Source organism: Mercenaria mercenaria, chromosome 17, assembly GCF_021730395.1.
Source record: "Mercenaria mercenaria strain notata chromosome 17, MADL_Memer_1, whole genome shotgun sequence".
NCBI lineage: Eukaryota > Metazoa > Mollusca > Bivalvia > Venerida > Veneridae > Mercenaria > Mercenaria mercenaria.
The window spans coordinates 63,673,687-63,690,555 of NC_069377.1; the positions used below are offsets into that span (position 1 = coordinate 63,673,687).

Below are 16,869 nucleotides of genomic sequence, written 5' to 3' on the forward strand. Positions count from 1 at the left end.
CGCTACACATAGGATCTGAGGACAGCCAAAAGAAGATCACGTTAAGACGACGTCAGAGCCTTAATTTCAATGTTTTAGATTGGAAGTAGAAGTAAATGTCTGTGTAAAGGTAGTGTTCAAGGAAAATATTTTCATTTTCCTGAAAAAAACAAAGCCAACCAAACCAACCAAACCAAACATCAAATATTCATTTACTAATACAACACTCCACATGGAAATGTATATATGTGCACACAAATTATGAATACATATGCATACAATGGACTTTGAATGGAGTAACTAAAACACATGTACAATGAACAGATACAAATTACACGAAATTTTAAAGAAATAAGTTTTTAAAAACAAAAGGTTTTATCAAGACTTGTACGAATGTTTATTGTAGTTAATAATTTAAAAGTGATCCAGATACTTTTATCACTGACTTCCATGGATTTCAATAAAGAATTAATCACTGGTCTTGTGAGGAAGCTATCGTAGTTTGACTGTTGAAAAGAGTACTTTCATTGGTTGATATAAAAATAGCAATATTAGAAATCTGGTCTTTCAAGAAGATTAAATTGACAGTTTGGTCACCAGATATCGTTTAATTCAGTCAGTTTAGTTAGATTTATAAAAATAGTAATTTTAGAAATATTAAACAATTATAGCATACATTGTTTATGACAGTATCACAGTTTCAATCCATTTAGTATGTAAACTTTTTCCTAAAATCCTGTAATAATAGCATTAATGCAAATGCTTTTTTTCGATTATTAAAGCCCAACGTCCTTTCGACCTGTCATTTTTGGTGTCACAATTTTTGTTTTTGTTTTTTTGTTTTGTTTTGGGTTTAACGCCGTTTTTCAACAGTATTTCAGTCATGTAACGGCGGGCAGTTAACCTAACCAGTGTTCCTGGATTCTTTACCTGTACAAACCTGTTCTCCGCAAGTAACTGCCAACTTCCCCACATGAATCAGAGGTGGAGGACTAATGATTTCAGACACAATGACGTTTATCAAATAGACGGCCATACGGCCCGCCCGAGGATCGAACTCGCGACCCCGCGATCCGTAGACCAACGCTCTTACCTACTGAGCTAAGTGTCACAATTACCTATATGCATGAAGTATGTAGTCAAAAGTGTTTATTAAAAGTTATATCGAAATTGTAAGCTCCCAATAGAAACATAGGAATTTTGAGTGGACATTAAGTGATTGCGTGTAACTAATTTATGTGAAAATATTGCAAGTCATCATTAACTGATACGATCGAAAACGGAAGCGCCACTAAGCGAAAATAATTTCCAGGAATGGTATTAAAATGTTAAATGAATGCATATATTTGTTTTCTATTCTGTCTGGAAATTAACATGTCATTTCGATTTTGTATAACGTATTAAGTGCTTAAGTTTCGATATTGATCAATTGGCCCTTTCCCGCATAGGATTACATTTTTATGTCTACCTATCTACGAAGTGGTCTGAAATTTCCGTACCAGCAAGTGCTTTTGGGTGTACCAAGAGAAGTTTCACTTAAATTCGAACAGTTAAAGATATGAATTAAATTTCATTTTCTATGTTTGGTACTTTTATTGAAATTTGCCTCTGAAATCGTTACTTGCATAGAATGATATATTTGTCCAATGTCCTGGAATTAACGTCCCTATGAATAACTTGAAACACTTCTCACTTTAATAAGATACACATTTACATCACAAAACTGGCACCAGAACCATTAAACAAAAGAAAAAGACCCCGTGCTTTGCTTTCGAACATACATAAAACCTGCTACAGTATTCTTCAACTTCGATTTAACATTTTGTATAAATATGTTTCATATTTTTAACACTATATAAAAACATTGATGTTCAATCATTATAAATAATGTCTTGATATAACATTTTGTTTTACTCTGTAGCATGACTTGGATATTTTTATCTAAACTGAGTTCATCCTTGATATGATCCAGGGTGACAGCTGATTGTTTAAACCATTCCTTAATTACACAGTAGTGACAACATTACTTTTCAGATTCTTAATATCTTTTTTAGGTTTTAAGACTTTTTAAACTTTCAATTAGCGACATTAAACAAATTAATATTTGCGCCTAATATATTTTCGCTATATTCGCGGAAGCCACCTTTCCACGAATATTAGCGTACGCGAACAGTTTTTCATTACAATAAACTTAAAATTCACATTGCCCGTTTATATAAATTTGCGCACTAATACCTTATCATATATCGTCGTATTTGCGTACCTGTACGAGATCTTCAAGTAACTATGTAGTGTAAATATGCATGTCAAACTTTATTCAGTAGGCATGCCATGAAGTCCCAGTCACTTTATATTTCCCACAGTAGTGGTCGCTGATAAGCGTACTATGACAAGTCTATATCTGCATGTAGTTCTCGTGTGGCTATCAGTGTGTTACATTATCGCATTGACCGTTAATAAATAGGCGATAGTATTTATTTTTAACCATCGGTATTCAAGAAATTACTTAAGTGTAAGGTAACTCGACAACCATGACATTTTATAGGTTAAAAATACAAGTATAAATAACTCTAAAAATATACTAAGTATTTAAAATTGAACCTCAAACAAGAGCTGTCACTATTAGTAACAGACGCCCCCGAAGTGTGCCCAAGAATGCTACAGTTGTCTGCACAAAATATGCCAGAATAGTTTCGGTATGAACCATTTTGTGACCGGATAAAAGAATGTTCTCCAAAGATAACCTTGACCTTGGAGCTAGGGGTCTTGGTCTTGAGTATGTCACATCAACTCATTATAGGGAACATTTATGACAAGTAATTTTAACATCCCTTGATGAATGGCAGACTTATTGACAAGAAACATACAATGTTAACCTTTGACTTCTAAGTGTGACCTTGACCCTGAAGCTAGGGGTCTTGGTCTTGCGCCTGACACGTCATCTCAATATAGGGAACGTTTATGCCAAGTAATTTTAAATTCCCTTCAACGGTGGAAGAGTTATGGAACAGACAAGACACAGACCATGTTAACCTTTAACCTCTAAATGTGACCTTGACCTACCTTAGAGCTAGGGGTCTGGATGTTGTGCATGACACGTTTTCTCGTTATGGGGAATATTTATGCCAAGTAATTTCAAAAGCCCTTGATGAATGGCAGAGTTACGAACCGGACACGAAACAGACCCTAGTAACCTTTGACTTCTAAGAGTGACCTTGGCCTTGGAGCTAGGGTCTCATTATGGTAAACATTTATGCCAAGTTGTTTCAAAATCCCTTCATGGATGACAGAGTTATGGTCCGGACACGAAAAAGACCATATTAACCTTTGACTTCTAAGTATGACCTGACCTTGGAGCTAGGGATCTGGATTTTGCGCACGACACATTGTCTGATTATGGTTAACATTTATGCAAAGATATTTCAAAATCTCTTCATGGATGGCAGAGTTATGGACCGAACACAAAAACATACCCTGTTAACATTTGACCTCTAAGTGTGACCTTAACCTAGGAGCTAAGGGTCACGGTCTTGCGCATGACACGTCGTCTCATTATGATAAAGATTTATGCCAAGTAATTTCAAAATCCCTTAATGAATGGCAGAGTTACTAACCGGACACGAAACAGACCCTATTAACGTTGGACTTTTAAGTGTGACCTTGACCTTGGAGCTAGGGGTGTGAGCTAAAGCATGACACGTCGTCTCATTAAGGTAAATATTTAAGCCAAGTTATTTCAAAATCCCTTCATGAATGACGGAGTTACAGCCCGGACAAGAATTTACAAATTTACGGTCGGACGGACGGACACAGTGCGATTTTAATATGTCCACCTTCGGTGGCATAAAAATCAAAGAACTTACTGCAGTGTAAATAACAAGTTATTTGCTGAAACATCGTTTTAAGGTATTAGGGAGTTATTAACAAATAAAAAACCCTAAAATTATATTATCAAATGTTTGTGTTAAAATTCACGAAATAGATATATACTTAATAACTTAATTAAAAAAATAATATGTTAAGCCGCATTAGCTCTAGTGGGTTTAATGTGTGCATTATGAATATAAACTGATCTTAGATTACACCAGAATACTATTCTAGGAGAAGGAATATGACTTAGAGTGGGGCTAGAGCATCCATTTCCACTACCGTCCATAAAGAGGCTCAGCCAAATCGAGCTTGCAACATTTTCGTTTTTGATGTGTTGAGTTTTCTATTTTAAGTCTTTTCCATCGATTGAATATTCAACCATTACTAAATAATATATACACAGTTATAGGAAGACATATCGTTATTTTTAAGACGTTTATTGATTTATTTCATTCGTAGAATAACATGGCTTATCAGTAGTGTAGTCTAAACTTTGTTCCTTTAGTAACTTTCAGACGATTGATTCTATAAAACATTTAGTCTGTTAATGTGTGGTCTTTACTGTCATTGTTTTTCGTTGAGTAATTTCGTACAGTGCATTATTTTTCAACGCACAATTGTAAGATGTCTTTCTGTTTTGTTGTGACGTTACCTTTTACTCAATTTCTACTTCGTTTTGTATAAATGATTTATGAATTAACTCGAACACAAAATTGAATTGCATTGATGTATGTGGTACTGTGTCAAACGATGTACTTTATCGGGTTATATTTTCTAGGGAGGAAAAAGTGTTAGGCAATTTGATTCTTACCATAAAGTATCGTTGTCTATCAATATAACTGGCGTGTCGTTCAAAAACATTGATAGAAATAATGACTAATATTGTGATATGTTAGACCCCAAAAGGCAATGGGATATAACTTGAGTCTATTACAAAGACAGCAAGGAAGAACATGACCACATCTTTTGACTTTAATGTAATTTCTGCATAAAATGTGACAATTATTAGATTATAGACACAACTAAAGTCAGTTTTGAGTTCCATGAACGTATCATTAACGAATAACCTTGTTAGGACATGAAATAACGGAGTTGCAATTTGTAATTTATTGTAAGTTGTTGCGTCATAACCATTTTCTTGGAAAAGCTTGATTATTTTTACAAAAAAGGGAATACAAGAAAAAAAATCTTTTGACCTTATCTATAACAAAATTATCAGTTGTATTCACACACATGGAATGATCAATCAATTCCGAAGTACAGGCTAGTGAAATACCTTTCGCATCTGTTTTGTAGAACTTAGTCAAAAGAAACATTAACGGTGGGTGTCATAAAAAGTAAATTGGTTTAGCAATGTAAAAATATGTTAGCCAGATACAATTTTCCAGATGTATGATATATATATATATTTTTTTTTCCCGATGAATTCATGCAAAATTGACATGACAGTATAGATAGACGTAGTGTATTGTCATTGTATAAGTCTGTAAAAGTATCTTTTGCTTTAAAATCTTAGTTAGACAATATTGTTACAAGAAAACGAAGGATAGCATTAACGAAATAACGTATATCTGCCCATAGTCTTCTTATACAAACTTGGAGTTACTTCCAAAACAGAATTGAAAGAAACAACGTTATTGTCAAAAATGTGATATAAATGAAATTGAAGACTAGTTTCATTCTGTATTAATATGTGCACCATACAACGAGATACGTCAAAATATATAAGCGTTCTAATAGGCAGAGACCAAATGTGTTGAAGTTTGTAAATTTAATAAGTAGCCAAAACAAATCCGAATATTTGTTAGTTGTATTGGTACAAAAAGAAAGAATTAATACAAAAAAAAAACACACAAAAAAAAACAACAAAAAAACAAATTCAAATAATGTATAATCAAGTCTTTTTTACACATACTGCAATAAGAAATTCAATATTCTTATATCCGTATCGTACTAAACTTTTTATCTGTTATTCACCTTAATATAGGTATACTTAAAAACACTATACGTTTTTCCGCCATTCAACGTAACGTCAACTTCATTACGTCACGTCCGTTGTTTTATTATGTATTTATCCTGATGATGGCGTAAGCGCCGAAACGTTGATAAAAGATAAATATTCACGTGTTGTTGTTGAATTTTACCATCGTATTAGTAGTATTGGTGAAATTCAAGAAATGTTTCAAAAACGACCAGATGCGGCAGCACCTACCGTTGTCATGTCAACCATTTGTCCGTTCCTCAAACTTCAGTCTAGCAACATAAAACAGATGTAAGTCAAGTGAGGAGTGTCTCTCGGAACCTTTAACAGTGGTTTGTTTGAAACCTTAGGGGCAAATTACTGCACAAATCAACAAACAGAAGGTAAGGCTATTGAGGCTGTATAAGAAAATGTGCGGATATGGTGAGACTTTGTTATTTCTGACGAGGCAGTGTTCTATATAGGCGGAACCTAGCGGCATATCAGAAAAGTTAACAATGCTCGTCAGAAACAAATGATCGATGATCGTTAAGCTTGACACTTTTTCTGTCGTAGTTACGGCTTGGGCTGGAGTATCGTTTCAAGGTAAAACTAAGACAAATCTAAGATACACTTTGTCAACAAATGAACTGAGGAAAGCTAAATCTTTTGTAGGAAAAGATCCATAAAATTCAAACCTTTTTTTTAACAATTTAAAATAATCTGTGGACAAAAACTGTGCCCACTCTGTTACAAAAAAAGTTTGTTTAATATTTGATATTTCATCATTACACCGCATCTAGCTATATCCTTAGCCACTGAACATTGGACTTTCTTAATACTCCAGAGAAATGGATTCTGAAACCTCTTTACGTAATCCAAGTGACCTTCCACTTTTCTCTATTTTGGTATAGGGGGGAATCTTGAAGAGACGGCTGCAGGAGCGCACATTTAAGACCTAATTTTAAGGAGCAATAGAATAATCTTGACCAATAAACTATTAACAACAATCTACCATTTTGGCAACTATTATGCAGTAGGTCCAATACTAAGGATAGTGAACATTTTAATTTCTTTTAAAAAGCACAGAAACTATTTCATTTTATTGGAAAATGAAAGTTGGTATGTAGAAATTCGAAATAAATCGCAGTATATGTACAATTATTTTTCTATGAAGTATGAAGAAAGTTAAAAAGACCTGGGGGGTCATTCTGTCGATTCATTGAAATTTCAACATAATACACATACATTTCTTTGAGTTCCAAAGAACTTCTGTAAATTTTGACCTGCCAATCTTCATTATTTAGTGTCTTGCAGAAGTCTATGCACTGGCTATGAAAAAAATTGCCAACTCACTTTCCCTTAGTAATGGACCTTTAACGGATCTGATAGAATATTAAAATTTTTGTGGCGATGAAATACAAATCATTGAACATTTCTGTAAATGGTCAAGACTGGTAATTTTTAAGGACAAGGCAATGCTGGTCCATTTTAAGGATACCGTCTTAGAAAATGCTGGATTTTTGGCGACAAACGTCCATGGGAAAAAGTTTGGATTTATAAATCTTGTCTGAAAACATTAGCAAAATAATATCACTTATGTCTAGATCATTTAAATCATTTCATGAATTGGGTAAAAAAATCTTCCTGTTTGACTTTGCAGCAGCTGAAACGCCTTTGATGCAGCGTTTCAGGATGTTAAACATGTTTAAACATAATTACAATATAACGTAAATGTATTTTTGGGGTAATATTATTGCCAACTGCGAAATAACGTGCAAATAACATAACGTGTATAAAGTATTTATCCTAAGCAAATAGTACGAGTTTACAAAATTACATAATATCTAAATTATTGGATATATAGATTAGATAGCGTCTTGGAAATGCCCATAAGTATTTGTTATCGTGGTAAAAATTGTAAAACTCGGCTTCGTTACAAAAGCGGATAAAATTATTGTACATGTTAAGAACGTAACGGCATAGCTACCATATTCTCATGCATGTGTGAATAATGGGAAATGAGACACATTTTTCTCGAAAGCCAACTATTTTTAATGGAATAAAACATGTAGAAATTGATATTAAGTACAAATAATATAAATGGCAAAGCTTTTATCACATTTCCAGTTGCAACAAGCTAAGTCGAACATTATTCTTCAAAGCAGTGTAATGACTTCAGTCATTGTCAGTTCATAATGGAAATACTGAAAAAGTCAGATATTGAAAACGGTCTATCTATCTGGTAAAAGAGTAAATTGCAAAGGTACAAATTTATAATCATCTGTTTTATACGAGGAAAGTTTTAAGAAATACATTTTTTATATCGTCGCAGTATCTTTCTATTTAACAAAATAGAAAAAAGTGGAAACTCCACAGGTCGTTCAACACGACAAAAACGAAAATGTTGCAGGCTCGGTTTAATTGAGCCTGCTAATGGCTGGTAGTGGGAATGGATGTTACCGTCCACGCCCTCTAGCCCCAGGTTGAGCAGAACTCAACATTTACACATGCTACAAGTACAAAAAAATTAAATTTTTTTAGAGACAACTGCAGATGTGTTCATACGGCGGTGCACATGGAACCTTCAATGTAATACATTAGTGTAATCCATGAAAAGCGGTTAAAATAATGGGTTTGTCCTAAACGAGAAAACAATGAGCAGAACGGATTTTTTTTCATACTTTACACAATTTACATTATTTTATGCTCTTTAAATGAATTCACCCTGTAACTGTATACTTTATATCGTATCTTATATGTTTAGTTAACAATGCTAAAACATTTATACGTAACTTGCTAATGTCAAAACTTAAAAATGTACTCTTAACTCGGTTACTTTATTTACTGGTGTATTTATTTTTTTAGATGCCCAGTGTGGTTTTAGTTTGAAATGATTTTCCTTGAATAACGTCATTTGGCCGGGTTAAAAACAGCGATGTATACCATCAGGAATGAAGTTTGTACAGTGTTATATTAATATGGACTCTAAAACATGATTCACAATCTAAAATAACTATAAACAAATCGAAACACTTAATCAATTTCCTCTCGTAGTAAATGTGTTGTTATTTCTCCCTTTTCACGGCTCAGCACTCCACCAGTACTAAAAAAACTTGAAGTGTATTAGAAAACAGGTCTCTTTCCTACGTTGCCATTTGTTTTCATACAATATATTGGAAACTATTTTAAGCATCCATAACAAGCGTATTGAACGGTAAAATAACATCATTTTGTAATATTCTATATCATAAATGAATGCGAAATGATTAGTCTACTTTGATATACAGCGAGGCGTTTTCTTTCCATTTGTTAAATAAAGCATTCACTTTCCGAATTAAATTCTGTAAGAAAGATGCATAATGGAGGGAATAATTTTCGTAGTTTCGTGTTCTTGACTATCTCACAATAATTAGTCAGCGTGAAAACTTTGATTTCTATATGAAAACTTTACGTTTAACAAGGAAATTAAACCTTGTGAAAAAATGGTATCGAATGTTTCTGTATACTACTGCAAAATCAGCCTCTTGTTTCTACAACCACGTTTTCTTTAACACTGGATTATTTTATACCGCGTTAATTTTTATATCTTACATATCTTTCCATTTCACTCATCTTTTTTTTTAAATTTTATTTACTTATATTACGGAACTGCTACTTTTAGATATTTATAAAATATCTAATCCAATATAATCTGTATGAAAATCCTTAAGACCTATAAATTTTACTCCATTTGAAAATGTATCAATTTCATTTATAAAACATATATTTAAATTACAAAACTACCATTCCAATGTTTAGATTGTCTCAATGATTAAAAACCACTTAACTTTAATAATTCACATAATTATTCTTAAATGGAACATCTCTGTTTCAAATGCAACGTAAGACATTTGATGTGCCTAAATTACATTAAAAAATCTAATATCTTGTTTAAAATTTATATATTTCAGATATATCCTTTTCAATAACATTTTGCAGTGATAAAAACTCTTGCTTTATATGAAATAACAGTTCACTTACCAGCCGCCGCTATAAAATCCGATTATTGTCAAAATGACGGACGCCTTGTTTCCTCAATCTGCAGAATCAAAAAGAAAGTATGATCAATTAATAGAAGAAAAGTCAAAACGGCGAAAGTCTGTGAACGTTGTTGTAGCGATAATTGTAATAATGAAGAAAAAACTATATTGCAGCTTATAATGTAGTTTACATTTATCTGCCTAAGAGAGTTTCATCAGATATTTACTTACTGAATTTTGTTTTACAAAAGATTGACTTATAACTACTCTTTCCTTTAATATACACATTTATTAACAGACAATCCGCGCATGCGTCAGTCGTGAGAATTGCCATCAAAACTGAACTGCCAGTAAACTTAAATATCTCGTGTTCCGTTGTACCACGCAACAATTAATTCTCAGTTACTCCGAGACGGACATTATTTGCATACCGCTATATTTCAATATTTCTGAATTCATACAGATATGATTGTTGTTTATGAGACAGATTGATTGACAAAACAAATATAAACAAAATATTTGTAGGAAGTTTGGTTCCGTTCCGACCGATTGTCTGTCGCGTGAGGACAACACATTGAGAGGAAAATGGGCTGTCACGGAAGTCTGTGGTTCAAAAATACAGAAAAACAAGAAAACAGACAGTTCTTGAAAAAAGGATTGATACTGGGTTTAAAATATGTCTGTTAACTTTTTAGGAGAAATCGAATAATAACATATCACGATGACAATGCGTTGCGCGGTGACAAAAGAAATGAGTCCTTAGCTCTTCGTCTTTGGACTCGGCCTTTGCCTACGTATTTTCACTCAACCTAAACTCTCTGTCTTTAGACTCGGCCTTTGCCTACGTATTTTCACTCAACCTAAACTCTCTGTCTTTGGACTCGGCGTTTGCCTACGTATTTTCACTCAACCTTTACTCTCTGTCATTTGACTCGGCCTTTATGCAATTAATGGATTTGCAAAAAGTCAAAAATATGGAATTTACCCCTGAAAACGCATAAAATACCTCTTTATCCTTATATCTACAATTTTACAGTTACAACTACACAAGGAAGTGGTTTGTCTTCCATGGGTATAAAAAAATTAAAATAAACGCCAGGATATGGACATTTTCAACATCTTAACAGGAGCTAAACAAACCAGCCCACGTTAAATTGTTTCTCGCCTTTCAATGAAAATGGAGTTCTGATTTAAATTTAAAATACCCTTTAATCAAGGAAAATATCATAAAAGTGTGTTTCAGTTTTGATCTTTGCCTTTAGAAAAAATGGATTCAGCTATTTTATTTACTACACGAGCTTTTCCTTTAATAATAAATTGTCAGATTTGAAGATGTACCACTTGTAACCTTTTACCCATGTATTGTGGATTAAATAAAGGGACATTGAATCTGTAAGAAGATCACTTTATAGCACAGTATGTGACCAAGCTAAATAATAGCACAATAAATTTAACTGAATCTGTTCATGAGTGAAAACGAAAAGTACCTCCATGATTCGGCTTAACCGGGCTTCTGTTACTCAGATATTGAATGGACTCCATAATTCAAAGGACCTGAAAATAAAAACAAACAAGAAATATCTTTAAAAATGATGGTCGGCGAATTGTAATAAGGAAAGAAGTTTATGATTTTTTCATCTAACATTCATCTTTCATCTAACACTTTTCAAACTGCTTAACTAAACACCGCACTTTAACAATTTAAATGGTTCTCTTTTAATTTTTCGCAAAGGTTTCGTAGGGTTGCAATTTTGTTTCGTTTATCCTTAGACGAATAATTACAGCAGTAGTTTGATGAAGATTCATGAAGCGGTTCATGAGAAGAGCTCATTAAACGTGTTTATATTTTTAGCTAAATCGGTCCCTATCCCCATTTGTAACAAAATAGCAGGAGACCTTACGATATTGTTACACATCGAGTTTGATAAAAATCCATTACATTTTAGTGGTTAATGCGAAGAAAGGCATATCTACTTTTAGCTATAGTGGTCCCTAATAGGGCCCAAGTTCCTATATAAATAAATTTGGAGAAGGACCTTATAATGATGCTCCAGACCAAGTATGACAAAGATCCACCAAGCTGTTCATGAGACTCTGTATAAAGGCATTTCTAGCTTTAGCTCTAGCAGCCCCTAAAAGGGGTTAAATGTCCCAGCTGAACAAAGTTGGCTGCGGGCCTAATAAAGATGCTACAAATCAAGTTTGATTAGAATACATGAGAAAAAATCAATTAAAGCATTTTTTTATTTATTATTTTTATTTATTTCTAAAATAGGCCAACTGATCCCGCTTTAACAAATGCATATTCGCTATTCATGAATCTTTGGACAATGACGTCACACCTATAAAAATGTGAAGGTCAAGCAAAACATACAATTGTAATTATTTCAATATTTCTGTTTCATTAGCAAAGTTTGACCGTAGTCATATCACTTAGATAAGCTGTATGCAGCGTATCTTCATTTCAGAGTAATGAGATTCAGTCATTATATAGCATATATATAATAAAACAGATTTCAACTCAGTTCAATATTTGCATACCATACTAAAGAAAAATATTCATATATAATAAATCAGTTAAATAATTTATAACAAATATATCAAAGCAAACAAGTACTCATTTTAATATGCAATCTGAATAAGTCACAAAAGCAAGAAACCTTTTCATATACAGACGACAATTGTAACAAGGAAAATCTTTTAAAAAGCACTTCTCTACATAAAAGACTCTTATCACACCCTTATTCATGTGATACGCAGACCGTATTCAACTCTTTCTTTAATTTGATATATGCTGGTATTTGAACAGGTTTTTATCATATTTATTAAACTTACTTATCATTTTGAGATATATCAATATTCTTGCTAAATATACTGAGCCAAAGTTAGCTTTAAAACTGTGAACAGCGTCGTTTAGGATAAACGCTTTGTCTACATTTCACTCAGCGTAGCACAATCAACAGAGTGAAAGAAATTGACACTCTCGTCCAATCAGGCAGTGTTGCATAAATCTTCCATTTTGATAAATTATCTATAATGCGTTATCAAGTAGTTTGATTTGCAAACTGAAGTCACGTGGCATAGGTAACGGAAACCAATTTAGACGGCGTCGCCGAAAAAACATTGATTCCATGTACATGTACCGGGGGAGACATTCACGGCCACCACACAGCACTTATAATCTGCTGTTGTTGCAGGTAACAGAATCTATAAGAAGATTCTTTTGAAGAATAAAATGCAACCCAGCAAAATAACAGCAGACTCGATTCGACTGAGTCTTCATCAAATGTAATGAGAAGTGCAACACCGCTAGCGCATTCTAAACACAATCCAAGTATGAGCGACTTTTTTTACAGTTGGTGGATTTCTGTTACGCAGATATTGAATGCACCCCATAGTTACAAAAGACCAGATAATATCGCAAAACTGAATTGATGTACGGGAAGAAATATTACTGTCGGCACATGGCACTTAAATAGTGCTATTGAAATAGTCGATATTCGTGCCTTTTTAGATTGACAAAAACGACCGCAGATTTTCAAGCTGGGCATTCAGTACAAATTACTGAACGTCTCCTCACTTACATTTAGAAAATATATAGAAACAGATTCTACTATTACAAACTTATAAATTTCTCTCGAAAATAAAATCTAATCTATATAATATCACACAGCACCATTCCGTCTGCATTTCTAAAAAGTTAGAACTGCTTTGAGATCTTATATTCAGGATAGTCTATATCTGAAACAAAATGTCTGCTCAGCATGTTTTAAATTTTGTATCTTTAAAATCGCTGTCATTTCTCAACTTCAAATACCAAAATATGTTTAAAGAATGATTTCAAATTGTTACTTTTATTGGGAAGAAACTGTCCGGTTGAATGTGATAAATGCACATCCACCAATTGAATATTGGGGAAACTGCTTTTATAAGAAATGTAAAAAAAACCCCACATAGATAACAAATTTTGGTGTTGCAAATATTTTACATAAACTCGGTGATGTATTTACAATAATCATGGCTAATTTTAGAATTTGTTACTAAGTTAGGTTAATCACATAGTGACAATTCTATATATATTATAGTCCCGTATCGCATAGCAACAGGTGAAAATTTAGAATTTGGTATTAGTGTTTGGGAGATAAATTATCCATCCTATAAAAAATGTAGTTTTATTTCGTAAATGCCTTTATCAACTTTACTATCTTTTTTACCTCAATAACATCATGTGCAACACTACGACGTAATGCAACCTTCACTGAAAACATTTCTTTTATAGCAATATAACTCCTACTTATTGTACAACTTGATTTTCATTAGCTGTGCAACACGACGCCTTTTTTTAAATACAAATGAAACACGTTTCGCCTTAGTTTACAGCCAGAATTATATCGAAAGTTGAATTGAGGAATTTCGTTGTTACAAGGAAAAGTATAATCGGGTGTGTACCTTCTTTGGTGAAAACAACGACGTCAGCAGGCAACGCCGAATCCATAACTGATAAAATTCTTTGTATGGTAAGAGAACATTAAAATGATAATGATAATAATGATATCACAATAGTATATGGCTTTTATCTATGCCATTCATTTATCAGATACGAGATTAGTCTTAGAAAATCACCATTTAACTATATTTGAATTCGGTTAAAGGTCGCATGGAAAAATCTTGTCAGGGCGCTGGACAACCTGTAATTACAATTCCCAAAGAGAATGTACTCGTTGCCATTATTCTATTTTGATACAGTTATATCACAGCAGGTGAACTATGTAATGAAATTAGCCATAAGATTTAAAACTAAGTGCTATAGTTGATTGTTGATAATTCGATGACAGAAAAAAAACTGTTTACTTATCATTCAATTACACTATTTTTTTCAGTGGGAATCCGAATTTCAAATAAGATGAATGTGATAATTAATTAACGATTCTCTAAAGGACTGGTATCTCATTCTGTTTGACCTGCAGCAAGTAAACTATTACATGTAAATACTGGCTTTTACTGTAATTTTATATCTAGATTGTATGCCATTCATTTCTATTTGGACAGTAAAATCCGGCCTGGCTTAGCCCGATCGAAAATTGGGCTTTTAGGGCGAGGCGAGTCCTGGCCAGAGATTAGAACATGCCCTCGATATTGAACTTGTAGGCTGTGAACTTAAAAACATCCAGCCTATCCGCCTGATTTAGCCGTTTAGTACTTCATAGTTTTCCCTGAGCTTTAGCGTCAGATTCCGCGGCATTGAATTTTAATACATTGAAAGAATTAGTGAAAAGTACCTAGGGTACTGTGTCATTTTTTAATGATGACAATTGCAAAGAAACATACATCAAATGGGTAAATGTCACGAGAAATGTGTTACATCGAACGGGAACTTGCAGACTAATATTATTATTATCATTATACCAGATTTATATAGCACCCTTTTCATGATAAACACGTTCAAAGGCGCTTTACGTATAGCAAACGCAGCCACACAGGGCGCGAAATTCATCCTCTACTAGTTCAGACACAGAGCGATCTGACCAGAGGGACAGAGTGAGGTAAAGCCCCCAGAACAGACAAAGAGAACAGAGAGAGATACAAGCCTGTCCGGCTAACAGCCTAGCTCTTTGCGAATAGACAGTCTGGTTCTTTAACGTGCCCGGTGTATAGCACCGATACACGAGAAGCAGTCTTTCCTGGGAAGAACCAGTACAGGCCTCTTAGTCAGGTGGGAGAGACTCAAGAGCATCTCAGAAATGTCCAGTTCTAGGACCCTCATTCGAACCCGGACCTCTGGATTGGCAGTCAGGCGTGTTACCACTAGACAACCGGCCCACCTTCCAAATAAGATGAATGTAATAATTAATTAACGATGTTATTATATATGATAGCAAGATATGCAATTATTTGTATTATTCAGATAATTGAAAAATGATTTTGCGGTCTTTAGCTTCAAACATAGAAAAGTTGCATATAAACATTTGTGTGGTGGAATTTATTTTTTTTTTTGCCAGAAGTTTGGTTGCTTGACGTTTTCATACGAGTTTTGCTCGATCAATCCGAGCCTGCAACATTTTCATTTATGTCGTGTTAAGCGACCAAGCTTGTTTAAAGTGTGGTCAACAAATAGATTTGTTCAAAACTAAACAAGTTGATAATTTACACTTACTTGTGTTCACCGAGTTCTTAATACACGTCAGATTTTCATTGGAAGTATTTATATAATTGGATTTTTCTATCCTGGTTATCCAACCAAGATAGCGTTATTTTAGCATAAGTATAAATTAAATCAACATATTTTGCCTAAAGAATAATATGAATATAAGCACTGCTGTATTGAAGTTGTCAAAGATTTGCATTGATAAGTACATATTTTGCCAAAATTAATTAGAAATGTAAGCTTATGAAATTATTATTACCTCCCTTTGTCTATCTCGGTTGCACAGCCATGATATATTGAAAATAAATGAATTCCGAAGCAACACGCTGTTTACTTTTTACTTTTTAGGTAGTTGAATTATCCCAATATTTATCAAATGCAAAACTAGAAATGATATTGAAACTAATAGAAATTGACCTTTTTTTAAAAAAAAATGCTTTTATATTAAAGGGAGGTAATTAGAAATTTTTACAAAAAAAGTAAAAATATGCATTTCCAATAGAGATCTAACTCTATGTAATGGGTCGTTTTGTTCCTTAAATAAATCTTTAACAGAATATATGAAAACTGAAATATGTCCAAAAAAAGTTGCTCAAGTGTTAAAACTATTTTGTTCCGTCAAGAGCAGGGCGGCATGATCACTTATCCTTAGATGTATACATTAGAAATCTTAAAAATATTGCCAAAACCAACTGAACTAATTCTAAAATAACTTAACGTAAATCATTCTAGGGTATCCATCTACCAACATTTTTCAAACTAATCTGATTCGTCAAACAGGGCGTGTTAAACTTTCTCTAAGTGTATATGAAAACTTTAAGTCTTCTTGTCATAAACTGTCGACCTGATTTTTGAAATAATATTACACAACAGTTAATGTGCTGACTATTTAT

General features: G+C 33.3%; 1 protein-coding gene across 1 annotated transcript in view; it reads right to left on the reverse strand.

The window, feature by feature from the left end:
• LOC123536596 (uncharacterized) overlaps nt 1-10,191 on the reverse strand; it is a 51,845-nt gene extending 41,654 nt beyond the window's left edge. The window contains exons 1-2 of the mRNA XM_045319919.2: nt 10,063-10,191; nt 9,833-9,890 (exon numbers count right to left, since the gene is read on the reverse strand). The gene's annotated coding sequence lies outside the window, so the exon portion shown is untranslated. The remainder of the gene's footprint in view (nt 1-9,832; nt 9,891-10,062) is intronic.
• Nucleotides 10,192-16,869: the final 6,678 nt, after the last annotated feature.